The sequence below is a fragment of the Periplaneta americana genome, chromosome 7 (genome assembly GCF_040183065.1).
Source record: "Periplaneta americana isolate PAMFEO1 chromosome 7, P.americana_PAMFEO1_priV1, whole genome shotgun sequence".
NCBI classification, from domain to species: Eukaryota; Metazoa; Arthropoda; class Insecta; order Blattodea; family Blattidae; genus Periplaneta; species Periplaneta americana.
The window spans coordinates 153,281,940-153,297,140 of record NC_091123.1 but is presented as its reverse complement, the minus strand read 5'-3'; the positions used below and the strand labels follow the sequence as shown (position 1 = coordinate 153,297,140).

The window sequence follows — 15,201 nt, the reverse complement described above, 5'->3', positions numbered from 1 at the left end:
TTATGTACAGTAGTGGCAAAAAAACCTGGACCGACTCTTGTAACTGATTTCAGAGTCATAGATTCAAATTTTGCTAGTCACAAAACACATCCATCTTGTATAATTAATTGTAACAATGAAATTTATTGCATTTGTTCGATTCTTACCGTCTTTTTTTTCCTTCAGTGCCTCAAACTTACAGACGAAAAAAACTTTGAGAGTTTTATTTTCATATGGCATCAATATTATATTTCTACCTCTATTCGGCAAAGATAACTGCGTATTTTTACATTAAATAGCAGTACATACCTCTGGCTTCACTATCCATATTGAAATTACCACAGTTTGACACATACACAGCACAGGATTCTTTTGTATCAGCTACAAGGGTCGGTCCGGTTTTTTTTTGCCACTACTGTACGCCTTTTCTTCAGAGGTAATATTTTTTACATAATGTGTTTTGCTTCTAAACCGAAGAGTTATTTCGAAGTTAACCCTTTCCTAAATCGCAAGCTAGACGGTGCTTCATATCTCTGCATGTTCTCGTGGTACACTTTTTAATCCATAATTCGATCAATCTTAACCAGATCTACCACAGATTCCCGTGTAGAACATTGTAATTTCATAACAGAACCTCCTCCAAGCTTTGCTATTGGTTGAATGCACTGCTGAATCATTATTTCTACGGAAAATAGACGAAAAAGTGCTCGACATTTGGCTATATAAAAAAACAGGTTTGGCTTTGTCAGTGGAAAGTATCTTCTTCCAATCAGAAGGATTGTAATACTAATATCGCTCAGCAAGAACAATTTTTTATACGAAGAGTAGACGAAGAAATGCTCGCCATTAGGCTACATAAAAAAAAAACAGGTTTGGATTCGTCAGTAGACAGCATTATCTTCCAATCAGAAGGCTTGTAGTATTAATATCGCTCAGCAAGAATCATTATTTTACGAAAATCAGAACAAATGCTTGCCATTTGGCTACATAAAAAAACAGGTTTGTGTTCTTCAGTGGAAAATATCTTCTTCCAATCAGAAGGATTGTAATACTAATATCGCTTAGCAAGAATAATTTTTTATGGAGAGTAGACGAACAAATGCTCGCCATTAGGCTACATAAAAAAGTAAAAGTTTGGATTCATCAGTAGAAAGCATCTTCTTCCAATCAGAAGGCTTGTAGTATTAATATCGCTCCTTTTACGAAACGCAGAACAAATGCTTCCAAATCAGAAGGAGTGAAGTACTAACGTTGCTAGCTGAAGTGATTCGCTTGTTTTTAGGCTACTCCCCTTAACAACGGCTTCTCAGCAACTACACGCCCATCCAAAATGGCTTCTGAAAGGTATCTCTTAATAATTGACCTGTTCTGGTTCTAGTTTTTCTAATTTTCATTACCATAGTTCATGTTGTTTTTGAGGCTTAGCCTATAAAATTTACAAAATATGTGTCTTATAACAATGTAAGTTTATAATTATACTAACAAAATCTAGAATTTTTAAAACCATAGTTAGGAGTACTATCACAGTCTAGTATATACAGTCACGAAGCTTGAGTTTATGAGGGTACTAGGAACAACAGACAGTATTTCGCAATGTCTGTAATGAGGCGATAGTAACGATCCTAGTGGTTAGCACCTATCTATGGATGCATATTTACTACGTATTGAGCTTCGCGACTGTATATACTAGACTGTGGTACTATTATGACTTATTGCTTCGAAGTATGGACTTTCAACCTTCAATTAAAGACTGAGTTAAGGGTAGCGGAAGATGATTTTTGCAGGACAAATAAAATGTTAAACGGAATTCAGTTTTAGGCTTCATAAAACAAAAGCGACTGAAATGGTATACGAACTCACTAGCGTTTGCTAACATAATGTAGGTCGAGCGGGCAGCGCGCGACCGACACGAAGCCCATGCAACACGCGGCAAACCGTCTACCGCAGTCCAGTTCAATTTCTCTAAAGAAGCGGTTGTGTTGGCGTTAGATTGCGTGTTATTCTTCTGATTGTGTTAGTGAAGTGTTTAGATTAACTTTCTCACATGACACCACAGAAATTTACATTAGAGCAAATGATTTTCATGATAGGGACTTACCTAAAAAAAAAAAGGGTGATTGCGGAAAGGTAAAAAGACGATTTGCAAGAAACTTTCTTAATGTTACCGTTCCACATCGCAACAGCAACAAAAGATCACTCCTATATCTAAATCTAAACATTTGTGTGGAGGTCTTAATTCATCCCATATTAAGCATTCATGGTACCTCAATCAGTTTTATCGATTTATATTGAATGCAAGTTAACGAAACATTGTTTTAATTATAAATTTGTATATAAAACAGTTTTCAAACATTCTACAGTTCCAATAGTATTGAATTTTCCAGAACAAACCTCGTAATCAAACTGTAGTTGTATTGAACTTTATTAGAGTTACTGTGTATGTAATATATCAGTGTTGAATTTACTGCTCTCTTTCAGTTTTTAAATCAGTTTACGTTTATGAAAAGTTTCTCCGATAAAGGTAGGTTACAATAAGCGAAAAACACATTCAAATGTAGACACCCGAAGAGCCCTGGAATAATTGTGCACGTCTGAATACATTTTAAATAAAATTGGTGGCGTGCTATTGAAGATCATTACCAAAGCTCGGAACTTGGGGACTTGTGTCTTTGCACATGGCTAAGCGACCGGACTTCAATGTCGTCAAACTCCCGCTTCCAGCACGGCGGTACTGCCAGGTCTGCTAGAAAGTGGTTTCTGGCTGAACAACATATTGATAGCATCATGATAGATTGAAACACCTAATTTTATAGCAGATATTATATATAATAAAAATAAACATGAGCAATATGTCAAATTTACTGTTCTGCTCTGTACATTTCTTTGCAGTGTATGACTACTTACATTCGAAGATTTTCAAGCTCATAACTTCTTTGCCTGTTAGTTAAACGTGATTTGAAACGAAAAAAAAAACTTATTTCCGCGTCACATGAAGTGACGAGAACAAACTTAAAATGCTGAATGTTTTCACTGTTACTATTTTCTGTTAGATTTTCAGCAGTTGCTAGCTGATCTCGTATCTGACACAAGTAGCTAAGTATATCCAATTTTTTTTTTCTAGAAAATAGTTTTCAATTTGTGTGTCACTACTAAACCAGGGCCTCTATGACTTGATCCATGACTAAGGACAAATTTTCCACCAATTTAAGGTACTGCTATGTCTTTCAATGAATGCCCGTTTCCAGCCTCTAGTTTGTGTGTGGCACATACACAATATAAATTCTCGATTCGAAGAAAATAATGTATCTCCTTCGAATTTCTCCACGAAATTCTGTACCTAAAATTTAAGAAATATATTTTCAAACTTATAGCCTATAATACTCATTTGAATAACACGTATTTTCTAATAACTACTGAAGCTTTCCTGGCGACGTGATAATTCGAAATTTTCTCGGGCTTCCAGCCAGGTCATTTCTAATTTCTCAAACAGACCGTTTACCTGTAATTCTCTGAATGTCATTGGCTTCGACATGACACAATTTCGTCATCCGTCTCGTCGTTCGACGTGACCACTTTCTTCGTACATACGACTGTCCCTGAGCACTTGAAGTGTGAGCTTTGTGTACGTTATACCTGTAACTTAGGCCTACCCATGCGCACGATACACAAGTCCCCAAGTACCGAGCTTTGATCATTACAATATAAGCATCAGTTAGGCCTATTCACGGAAGTTCGTTAATACCTAAGACCTGAATAAGCGAAGGGCTCGTATTTACATTGGCAGTTCGTTCGTCTTCTTCTTCTCGCCCACACGGCGCGACGGGTACATCCGACTTTGTGTATCGAGCCCAAGAGTCTGGTCTTGTTTATTTAACCTTCGGGGGATTTTGACAAAGTTTGATTGATTTTCAAGCGGGATTAGCATTAATTTTCCACCCACTTGTAATTTCAATCTGTGCTACTAAGTCTGTTTTCCTAAATTCCTATACATGAAAGCACGAGATTTCCGCTGTAGTAGCGACCCAATATTCTCGACACATTCCCTTCTCTGCGACTCTGAGACAGTGGCAGGGGTATGAAATCTGTTTCCTGGGCGAACTTCAAGTCAATGCAGTGATCCACAAGTTACATGACTTGTTAACATCCCTAGCAAATATTAAGATATAAGCACAGTCTAGTATATACAGCAGCCGTGACTCGCGAGCACATTGTGGCTCGCAATGATAGCTATGCATTTCTCTTGCTTCCTACCTCCCCAACCCCCACCCTCTCACTCCTGGAGTCAAACTCCGTTCCATTTGTATTTGTCTCTGACCTGCGAGTGGCGTATCGCCGCAATGTCTCTCTCGAAACCATGTACCTCTACAAAAACGAAAGTTTCAAAGTAGGATGGGAGGACGCATTTTTTGCTACCAATATGATGAGAATATTAAAATGATGATTTGTTCACAAGTATTATGAGGAAAACGGTTGTATAACATAAAATGGCATTATACTACAATATCATTCATGAAACATTAAAAGGTGAAGTGTTATTATTATTATTATTATTATTATTATTATTATTATTAATATCCGAAGCTTCGTTCTTTCGCTTGCTCTGTTGAAGCCATGTTCGCTACAACTTACGTTTGTGAAAAATTATTTTCAACAATGAAAATAGTAAAAACCAAATTTAGATCACGAATGACAGACAAATCCCTTCGTGATCAACTACGACTGGCAGTAAGTGACATAATTCCTGATTTTAAACTCTATCGCAGAGACATTCTGAAGGCAATTAATTTTAGGTTGTGATAATGTGTCCTATGTTTTCTTATTCATTTCTTTCTTCGTTACACGTACTAAACATTAGTTTGTAACCTTATACTGTATAAAATTGCATTTAAGTGTTTGACATAAGGCAAATGAAAATCCGTTAATAAGTCAGACAGTTGCTTCACTTTCCCTCCGGGTGTCCGCCTCCCTCCATAGGTGCTATGCACGTTGCAGGTTACACAGTGGCTCGGCGCACGATCACATTTTCGCCACGGCTGATATACAGTCACGATGCTCAATACGTAGTAAATATGCATCCATAGATAGTTGCTAACCACTAAGATCGCTAATATCGCCTCATTACAGACAATGCGAAATAGTATACAGGCACAGTCTATTGTTCCTAGCACCCTCACAACTCAAGCTTCACGACTGTATATACTAGACTGTGATATAAGTTTAATTGATGTATTTCTTTTAGCGATGGCCCGGTTTAATTCGAACGACCCAATTACAAAGGCTGGTTCACAATAAACCGGGAACGGAAATGACAACGAGAACGGAAATTTTTTTAAAATAAGTATATTTAAATGTGAGCATTCACAGTTAACGATGAGCTTGCCGGAGCCCTGGAACGGAAACGTGAAGGTTGGCCAAGTTCTAACTTTGCCATTCTCGTTTCCGATCACAGCCTACTAGATTCATTGTTATCAAAAAGCTATTTGGTCGTCAGATATTTTGTAGCAAGGAGGTCGTGACATAATTTCTTGTCCATTCCTTGCTTGTAACTAACTCAGAAATTCAGTAGAATCACTTTCAGAAAGTTATATGCTGCGTGTATATGTGTCCAGACTACCACGTGAATTGAATTCTTAAATATTCCGTGTCTGAAATTTCGAAGTTGGTTAACCTGTGCTTATGTTGGCTGGCTTGTACTCACAAGAGAATGCCATTAGTCAATTATACACAAATAACATCAGAATGGGTAATATCGACTTTATACATCGTTACTGACATACATATCGATATGCATGGCCGTTTCCGTTCTCGGTTTATTGTGAATAAAAAAATCTTCACGTTAACGTTCACGTTCTTCGCCTCCAGTTCTCGTTTTCGGTTTATTGTGGACCAGCACTTAATATTTAAAACTCCACTATGACTTAACGGATACAGTTTATATTATTTATTTTGACTGGTTTAATATAATTATATAAGAAAAGATCTATTAAAAGTCATTTGTCCCTTGAAGAGGTGACCACAAGGACCGAACAATGATAATAACGTTCTTACAAATTTTTAAGGTAATTAGGCCTACATAACGTAGTGTATGAAAAGAAAAAGTAATTTGACAGTAATGAATATTTAAATATTCGTTTATTTAAAATTATGTTAAAATAAATTGCAAAACATTGTAGAATTTGCAGGGAGACCTTTAAAATGCTGATTAAGATATTCTGAATAAGAGAATAATTTAAACCTAAAGATTTAAATACGTCATAGATATATTTCGATAGAGAGCCTCATGCACCAAAGAGAACGCCTTGGAACATTCCATTTGGTTGGTGAGATGTTATATTTCTGACTAAAATATAGAATGCGAGGTTCAGAATTCAAATGCTTTTCATTGTCGATAGTTGAATTGCATTGAAAGAGAGGGAAAATGGAAAGAGAAATTTAAAAGGTACACGAAAACGCGTTCTTGCAAAGGGAGTTAGGGGCTTAGACAAACTGAATATGTGGGCTCCAAGCCTGTTGGCCACTTGTCTCACTCGGGTTTCGCTACTCCACTGAAGGAGCTCTAGAAAGTTTTGAAGGGGGAAAGCCGAAAATGTACATAACCTCTAAGGTACTAAATACTTGTCGGTAGTTTGGGGCTGCACTGCATCTCTCGAACCAGATGGTGGAATCTAGTCTCAATCCTAGAGTGCGCTTTGTATCAATGACGGCAATGTCGACCCGTCTTGTTGAATCATCTGTGAACCTCGTTAAGGATTTTCCATTCTTGTCTAAGGAAATCAGCAATCATAGTCCTCACCTTAACTCCTGGCCTTAATTCTGCCAAGTAAAATAAAATATTATTATTATTATTATTGTTATTATTATTATTAGGAGCAGTAGTAGTACTATGACCAAGTTATCGCAATAGCTATGTCTTTCCGTAAACACTCATTAAACGTCCCTCCCATTTTGTCTCTAAAAATATCTCTTCATTTTCTGTACGTACACAGGAACTCTAAGAAGCTGATTATATTCTACTTTTGTGCGAGATCGTGCGTATTTGCTTGGTTTCCGCACAAAACCAATCCGCGGAAAGTCTAAAATTCCACATTCAGTATTCCCAACCTAACACACATAACAATTTCCCTCTTCTTACCGCTTAAGTGACTTTACTGCTTTAGGCTTTTAACATATTATTTTTAGAGACGTTGAATATAGTAATAATTATAAATTGGAAACTGACCACTGCAATTTCACCTAAATTGCACTGTTAATTATTGTTTTTAAATATTTGCAAGAATTAAGTAAACTCTACAACTCCACTAAAGTTACTGCATTCGTGATGCAAGTAACATTAAGGAAGCCGTGAAAAATCAACAAGATTCCAGACTCATCATAGACTGGGGGAAAAAAAGACAGACGTATATCACGGCCTGCTGGAGTATAGTAAACAGAGAAAACATTTTAAAACAACAATGTTGAAGACAGATATTTTGTTTTGCATATTTGCCGTCATTGAACAGAAACCAAGATGGAGATTTCATTGGAACTAATTAGAAATTCCTCTTTCAGGTATGTAATAAACGATCTTCGCACAAAATAATGTAGGATACACGAGTGGTATGTTTTCTTTCAATTCTCGGAAATTAAAAAAGCTCAACTACGTTTCGCTTTTTCAAACTTTTCCTCGAACATGAAACCTTCAACATACCGCTCTTGTAACGCATATTACTATTTTCACACTCTTGTGTGTAAAAAAAAATTATGATATAAATTCAATCTTGAGAGTAAAAACAAAGTAGGTAGGTACTTACCCTATGTCATATTGGTAGCGGATGCAACATGCAACGTGTGACCCTGAAAGAAAAAGAAATACGAAGTGTGATTAAAAGTAGTTTCATATATATTGGAACAGAACAGAATACACAATTTTAAATATTAGTTAAAAACTTCTGTATATTATTTAACGGCTCTATACCAACTGTGAGGTTATTCATCGTCTTCTGAATTGGTGATAATCAAGTGAGACCGAGGATTTTCGAATTAATTATTTGACACTTGGTAAACTTGGAAAAAGCAACATCCTACAACAATATTTAACACAAAAGCTACAATAATCGCTTGCTTAAATAAGTTTCATGTAACATGGTAATCAATACTGCTTATATATTTTAAATTAAAGCATTGTTGAGATTCTGTCAGTGCCGGTTAACAGCTTTCTAATTTTACCGGTAATCTGTCCAGTGCAGCGGTTTTCCCGCTAGATCTGACGGTTTTCAGTGTTACTTTAGCGGGTAAAATTTATGAAATTTCTGTTTGCCGTTATAGAGATTTAGCGGATTTTTTTGCACTTACAGCGGCAAAATAATCTCATTTTACATTGTCAATATATCAATTTAGCGGTTTCTGCATTGTTTCATAGCGGGTTTTTAAGAATCGGGTTGGCAGCACTGATTATCTGTCGTATACTGCAACAATAATTATTATTTGTTAGTTTTCAGCTGTAAGTACATTATGGAGTAGGGTTAGTTTCAGTCTGTCATAATGTATGAACAGTCAAGCCCTGGATTTTTAAGTTTAAAACATTAAAATTAGGTTTTTTCAACCCATGTTTTAGGATTTTTTAAAAAATAATTTTAAATCTCCACAAAAACATGTTGAAATCTTCCCGAGTTACACCTTCAGCTATGGTTCCGCTACGGCGATCATCGCTTAGCGAACAACGCCGCTCGATTAGCTCTACGTGTAAATATACGCAGCTGGTTTCTTTACGACGTTCATCGCTGGCTGCAGCGATGTGCGTCAGCGTTCATCGCTCTGGATTGATTTGACTTCAAATTGAGAGCGATGATCGTCGTACATTCAGAAAACAAAAGAATGACGGTAAAGCAATATGGCTTCAAAACGTGTATTTAGAACTTCTCAACAATAAATGACATTTTAATTAATTTTGTTTCCAGTCATCCTGCCTGTATGATATGGGTTCGAAAGTATATAGAGATGCCCATAAAAAATAAATGTTGTGGAAGGAAGTTGGTGAAATTATAGGGAAGAGTGGTAAAGTATCTTGTTTTCGAGATAGGATAATACGCGAATAGGTACATTAGAAAAACAATATTACAAATTAACTTTTTAATGACAGTGGTTATAAAAATGCCGAATTGAGTGTTTTTAAGCAGGGATGTTTAAACAAGGTGAAAAGAGAATCTCTTCCATGAAATTTCAACCTTTAATAACGACGATTACAGTATTGTAGGTCTAATTAATTAGCCTACTTGAGACTATTTTAAAATTCAAATGAAGTGTGTCTTATCATTAGATTTCAATTAAATAGCTTGGCCATAGCTTGAATATTGAAACCACTACAATTTATAACGAACAATGTAATTTATTTTGTTGACATCATTTGCTCGCTCGGAAAATACAGGTATTTTTCCAGAAAAGCTAAAACAAAGAGGGCACAATATTCTTTCCCTTCACTGACTTCTGTGAGATTTAGCTACATACTGTATATTGATAAACAAGGACCTAGTATTAGTCTGCAGCCACATGTATTTTCAATACCGGAATAAAAATCGTTTAATGCCTTCCTATACATATATTCTAATGCACTGTTGTAGCCCCACTCAAATGTTAATTTACCAACATAACATGCGAGAGATCTAGGATGAACTACTGAAGCCTACCTATGTGGCCAGTTTCCTTAGTATTGCTCCTGCACCTGTCGAGTATTAGGTTTGTAACAAGCAGACGGAGGGAAGCTACACATTTCTGAAAATTATAGAATTTAATAAACATGAATAATTGTTTTTAACATAATAATTGCAATATCATTTTACGATACCGGTAGGCCTATCTTAAAGTAATAGACAATTTCTCGCTTGATGGTTTTTCAACAAATGAAGTAGGATTTCTCTTCACATCACTTTCAATTAAAGACAAAATAAAATTGAACTGCTCTATGGTAAGTGTAAAATAGTCTTTGAATTTAATTTGATCAGTAGGCCTAAGTATATGTCTACAAATTAGTGCATTGAAACATCCTTCTGTACGTCTGGTTTTAAACATATAATTGGTTTGAGACTTCTGTCTATTGGTGTACATTATATTTAATTCGATCACATTCTTCTTCCTCAAGAAGTAATAGTCATTATTTTTTTGCCTATTTAAAGCCATTTTAACAATTTCTAAATACTCAAGTTCATTGTTAAACAGCTGGAGATAATCCATATTAATCTGCGATGTCCTCGATCGACTGATTGTCGATTCTTAGAAATCGATTAATCTCTACAGAAAAAGACGGCGATGTTCGCTGCATAAGGAAACCGCATAGCCGACGTTGAGCGCTGAGCGATGATCGCCGTAGCGGATTCAATCAAAAGACGATAGCAAACCCGAAAGGAAAAATTTAGATGCCTTTGTGGGAATTGTCATTGACAAACGTTGGCAACAATGGTTTCACTTATACTTTAAAATAAAATACAGATGTGTAAGTTAAATACAACAAATTAGGCCTTTTTAGGTTCTGACAAGCAAAATAGATAATTTTAGGAGATAACCTATGAATAGGTCTTTTAGGTCCTATAAAATTTAAGTATATTATTTGCTGGTTCATACAATAGAAGGTAAGAGAAAAAAAAGATCTCAAAGGTAGCGAGATAGCAACAGAATATGTTTGAACCTAAGAATCCAGGGCTTGGAATAAGTATTTAAGTTTTTCTTTCCATATTTTTGATTGTGAATTTCTGTTTGCTAATCCTACCCATCATTGGGGCTGTCAGTTATTTGTTGATGTGTCACTGCATTGCAATTATAATTTCTAAGACACCGTGACAAGAACCCAAGAAGTTCGAGGCAAGGAAGTAACTTATCAGAAGTTTCATTTCATACCTGCAGGAAACGTTCTGTGAGGGGAATCAAAGGGAACAGATGGCATTGAAATATCGAGGAACAAAATCAATGCAGTAATCTTAATTGCACAGATCATACAAAAGCCACATAAACAGAAGCTTAATGACTACATATTATTCGTAAGTTGTATAAAACATTGCAGCAGCTGTATTTTAAAACACCTCCCACACAAAGAGAAGCATGTTTAAGTGAGAGATTATGTCATGTAGAGTTTCAATTTGAAACAAAGTTTTCAAACAAGTTATTTACTTACTATATTTGTATATAACTATGCTGAAGACATAGTAACATTATCAATAACTTTTATAAATGACAATTTACAAGACACTAACTAATCAACTGTAAATTGTGATTTTGAGTTTAATCTTGTATATTTTAAACTGTAAATTTAATTTAAATATCCCATGATATACCCTAAGGGTAAAACGTGGGTAATGTTGAAAAACCTAAATAATATAGTCTATAGTCGGCTAGGAATGAAAATCTTGTATCTCACGAAAGCCAAACTTTACTGGAGGAACAAAAAAATTGTCTGTAGACTTCATTTTTATTCTTTTAAACCTACTTAAAGTTAACTTTAGAATCTCTGTTTGATTTTGGTATATATAGTTGTTTTGTGTTTAAAAATTATTTGTTGGGTCTATTATTATTTAAGAGATATGACCGTCATTTAAATAAATATGTTTTTAATTTTTAATATTGTATAGGCTACATTTGTTTGGTAAGTAAAACTTTTACCTATAGGAATAGTTACTTATGCCACTAAGTAATAGTTACCAGTAGAGGATAAATTTGCGCTCGAGCTTTAGCGAGGACGGCAATTAAGTCCGAAAATGGTCAAATCTACTTACATCCCGAATTGCGTACAATATTTTTCCCCCCCACTTCTACTTAAAAAATATTATATTTTCAAAAATTAGCTTCGAATTTTATTTCTTAATATCACTGAACGCGTTCGAGTATTATTTTGTTTTATAAAAAAAATTGGTTTGGATTTACATCTGTTAACAGGCCTTAATGAACGCGTTTCAGTATTTTTTTGTTTTATTACATTGTAAGAGAGATTGTTCCAGCGCACTGAGAACATGGGTGCGAAATATTATTTTATTTTAGAAGCTTCCAGAATGACGACAAATTGCAGGTTTCATACCTGAATACAGGGCTTGTGAAAACTCTAGGAATGTGTGTTTTCATTACATATGTTTCCGAGGCATCTGTTGAGATTTGTACATATGTTTAATGGTACAAAGTTTATATTCTTGAAATAATTAAATTAGATGAATTAAAAATGACAATTATATTCGTTGCAATTAAGTAGCACTAATAGTTCAAGAGATATTAATGAAAACGTCATTTCATCATCATCATCATCATCATCTTCACTTCATGGTTTAGGCTTAGTGCCTGTTCCGTCTTCACATTTTATTCAGTTCCACCTCTTCCTAGGACGTCCGACATCTCTTTTGCCTTTAGGTTGGTACTGTTGTATCAGTACTGGAATTATTTTGTTATCCATTCGAGACAGGTGTTCTTTCCACTTTTCTTTATAATCTTCAATGTTTCGTTTATGTTGTATATATTTAATTCCTTACGGATATCCTCATTTCTCATCAGATCCCTTCTTGTACATCCCTTTACTCTGCGAAGAAACCTCATCTCTGCAGCCTGTAATTTACTTTTATCTCGTTCTTTAATTATCCATGATTCGCTTCCATATGTCAACACGGGTACTGCCATAGTCTTATAAAACAGTTTATGGCGATGTCCGTAGGCCTGTATATTTCATCTCCAAATCTACAGCCTCACGTTTATCGTATACATTGCTCTATTTCATCATTTATATAGACTCTCGCTTATGTTGACATTTTGTTTCGTTGCCAATGGACAGCTTTGAGGCTTGGAGTTATGGCTATGTGATACTTCATGGAAGAAAGTTACGCTGGATATTGTACACAAGATGTTATTTGCAATTACAGAGTGATATACGTATATTGTGGAACCTTGTTAAATATACCCGTGTCAACACTGAAGCCTCCGGTTGTCAATTCATCTTCGTTTTACAGTCATAAGAGCAGCTTGTAATGAATGCCCTTTGCGTATGTACCGTGCAGTAGAGCGTGCTTCCTATATTCATTGCGATAAAAACAACTGTACGTTTTCAATGTCAATTTTGGACAAACTAATCTCAATGATACTAAACTCAGAAAAGAATGAAGTCAATTTAGGATTTAAAGGTTTTTCTCATTTTTAAGCTCTGTAATAATACTACATATACATAATTTTATTATATAAATGTTAAAATAAAAATTATTCTCCATATACTCTCAAGGAAACAGAAATATTGTACAGAGTGATTTATAGGCTATAGAACCAACACATTTATTTTTTTCTTCATTTCAAAACGAATGATGCTACCCACAATTTGTTATATCTCAAATGTAGCATATCATTGGGAGATTACTAACCTCTATAGCAAATGTTGAAAACTCTTTATTTATTCGGCTGGAAATTAACTTAATAACCAGTTTTTAACGTAAAATTAAGCAGGAGTTTTGATTCCCTGTCACGAGATGCGCAAATGTTTATTCTTTATTTTGTATCACTGCCTGCTGGATCGCATCCTATAGCTGCGTAAATTGCCTGCTCAATCAAAGTTATTTTGCCGCTAGGTGGCAGGCAGTGCCCGCCGTTATTAACATTATTTATTTATTTATTGGTGATGTCATCACAAGTTCCAGGTCACGTGGACCCTTGCCTTAACAAGAATATTGCTTAGTGTAACATAAGTACGTAAATGAAGTGTGACCATCTTCTCCATCAGAAACGGAGACTGGTTAGCTGGGCACGTAGGTATTAACATTATCAGTATATGCAAAGTCACTACCTGCCACCTAGCGTTAACTCGCGCATAAGCGTTGTTTGGGCAGGCAGTGAAAAGCAGCCTTAGAATGTGATCCAGCAGTCAATGTTCTGTATATTTGTCATCAAAATCTTTTATAAATCCAGTTGTTTCCAATTTCTTTACCAGTCTCAGTATTGTGTTTCTTTGAGGGGATTACGAACACTAAATTCTCTCTGGTATGCCCTTTGAGTAGCTGTAATTGAATTCGTAATCCAGTATTGCTTCACAAGGTAGAGCAGTTGATTTAATGTGTACTGCATTTTCAGTGACTAAAACGAAATGTCGAAAACAGCTGCCAAAAATAAAGAATAAAAAATAAACATCTGCGCATCTCATGACGGGGGATCAAAACTCCTGCTTAATTTGACGTTAAAAACTAGTCATTAATTGAATTTCCAGCCGAATAAATAAAGGATTTTCAACATTTGCTGTAGAGGTTGGTAATCTCCCAAAGATACTCTACTTCTGAGGTATAACAAATTGTGGCTAGCATAATTCGTTTTGAAAGAAAGAAAGAAATGTGTTAGTTCTATATAAATCACTTTGTAGGTACACAGACATTCAAAGAACAACTTTTATTGACAATATTCGTTTACATGACAATAATTATTGCCATCATCACAATGAGGGGCTCGAGCGTACAACATGGCAAGTGACGTTCTAGTGTTTTGAAGTTATTAGGTAGATAACATAAGAGGGCTAAATAGCCTATTGTAGTCCTCTTGGATAAAGATTTATACATGCAACAGTTTGTATAGTTACCAGAGAAGCAACATCTGTATACTTCTTGCATCTATCGAGATGTTGGAAAACTGACTACTACATTAGACGCAGAATGTAAGATACCATATTATACGCTATGTATATTTACCAAAATGTCAGTTTTAATAGCCCCTCAATTTATATTGTTTTAGTGCAACAACATATACTCGTAATTTAATTCAATATTATTCAAAATAAAAAATAGTAAAAATAATTTCAATAATATTAAAATTTTCCGATATTAGTTTTACCCTGTCCGAAATTGAATTTGCTTTTTCTGAAATTAACTTTATATCTTCCGAACTTTATACTACTAATACTACTACTACTACTACTACTACCGAAACTAATAATGTAGCGTTCCCCGGAATAACAACTTAACGTAAGTTAGGTCGTTTTTCCATTTCGGGCATATATTGAATCCTTAATAACATAAATCTTTCCTGACAAAATATTATATTTTTTTCCAACACAATGTCCTTACAGGTCGTTTTGAATTCAGAAAATACTATTGGGTACAAAGTAATCGTCTTCTTACCGGACTAAAATAACTTATTTACGTATTTCACAACGAATATAAAATAACAGAAATGTACGGTATCTAAACAGGCCTATTGTAGTTAAACATTGCTCCAAATATAAGATCTTTATATTGCTTATAAATAGTTATA

The 15,201-nt window shown here is 35.0% G+C and overlaps 1 long non-coding RNA gene across 1 annotated transcript in view; it reads right to left on the bottom strand.

Annotated features, from left to right (window-relative positions):
• Nucleotides 1-7,769: 7,769 nt before the first annotated feature.
• Nucleotides 7,770-15,201, bottom strand: part of LOC138702740 (uncharacterized) — a 256,014-nt gene continuing 248,582 nt past the window's right edge. The window contains exon 3 of the long non-coding RNA XR_011332890.1: nucleotides 7,770-7,812. This is a non-coding gene — a long non-coding RNA (uncharacterized lncRNA). The remainder of the gene's footprint in view (nucleotides 7,813-15,201) is intronic.